Raw genomic sequence first — 1705 nt, 5'->3', positions numbered from 1 at the left:
CATTTAATTATAACTAATTTAAACACCTGACACGTTTCTGCTGAAACACTGCACAAAAATGTTGCGTTGTCAAGTGCCATTGAGCCGGTTCTAAGCCATGCTGACCCTTTGTACAACAGAATGAGGCACTGCCGGTCCTCTGCTATCCTTGACATTATGTTTGAGCCCATGTTGCAGCCAACGTCAGTCCATCCCATGGACGCTCTTCCTCTTTTATAAATAATGAGTTTGGTGTCACCTCCTGATATTGTCACCAGGTATGTTTTGAACAACCCCCCCCCCCCCAAAAAAAAAAAACTTCCCCTGGAGATTCTACTAATCACAGTGCTCTCAGATAACCATTGGTTAATAGCTAATAAAACACCCTTGTGGCACCCAGGAATATAGTCTTAGATTAACCTTTGATTTCTTTTGTAATTGGACCAATGGTTAGATAGATGGATAGTTATGTTAAGCTTGGTTCTAAAGAATATAAGTAGTAAATTTATATCAATAAACCTGGACACCAGCCCAGATCCCAAGTAACCAGATGCAGGATCCAAGTTAGCAGAAAGGAGAAGAGGGGCAAGAGATAGGCCAGTTCTCCACAGCGACTCAGAAAAATGCTACATCTACAAGGAGACATCCTCAGGCTTTGAGTTGACTGAAAGGTTGGCCTCCAATCATATCTTTTTACAGGTGTGGCAATGTCGACACAAAATCTAACCATTACATGGTAGAGTGACCATGGCCCTCAGTGTCTGTGACTCACTGGCAGGGTCTAGGCGTTATAGTTCTTGACACGTCATTGCAGCTAGTCTTTCCTGAAGTCTCCCTAACATCCCTAAGCTAACATTTTGCCAGATTGCTTCTTCTCAGTGGCTTCTTTGGGTTCGTATTCACCAGTTAATTTGATCCACTCTTCTGTCAAAGCCCAACATGCTGTTAATCCGCTATTTCTAAATTGTTGAGGATTTCTTCCAAGGCAGGCTACTAAGTGAATAAGGCTTTTTTTCTGGAAACAGCAAATTCGGTACTCCAAAACCTGTAGGATAGTTGGTTCATGATTTATGGTAGAAGGTGTGCCCTCCTGTGCACTGTTGGTCAATGATGATAAAGTGAATTTCCTGTTCTTTTCAGCAGCCACCATTTGGAAGCATTTAATCAGATATAAAGTGCTAGGGTGGAAAAAACGTATTCAGGTTGCCACTGTACTGTGGAACCAATTGTGGTTCCTCTTCACACCTTCTAAAATAGTGAAACAGTATTTAATTCATGATTACTGGAATGATTTTATCTGCCTTGTATGTCCCCATTTGAACAGCTATAATATTCCTAGGCAACAAGATGACAACCACTCTGACTCTCAGTTATTCTTTTGGCACCAGCTCTGACCACAGTCACACACTAAGTTCTTAAAGAAGAGCTTCACCTTTGCTGTCAACAGGTAGTCATTCAAGCCTCCTTAATTTCTCAGACTAAGTGTAGTAGATGGTTTCAGCCCCTGACAACTGAAGAGCTTGGGCATCCTTACATTTCAAAAGTTGGAAAAGGAATACAGAAAAAGGGAACTTCATGGTGGAGGGGACAAGGTATTTGAATAAAATACCTAACCGTGTGTTAGGTTGAGTTTCTCGAGAAACAAAGGCCAGTGAAACACACACACACACACACACACACACAGAGAAACAAAGGCCAGTGAAACACACACACACACACACACACA

Source organism: Echinops telfairi, unplaced genomic scaffold, assembly GCF_000313985.2.
Source record: "Echinops telfairi isolate 266 unplaced genomic scaffold, ASM31398v2 ScPeMD7_9;HRSCAF=40, whole genome shotgun sequence".
Classification (NCBI taxonomy): Eukaryota; Metazoa; Chordata; class Mammalia; order Afrosoricida; family Tenrecidae; genus Echinops; species Echinops telfairi.
The sequence above is the reverse complement of the archived record's forward strand: the minus strand, read 5'-3'. Positions refer to the sequence as shown.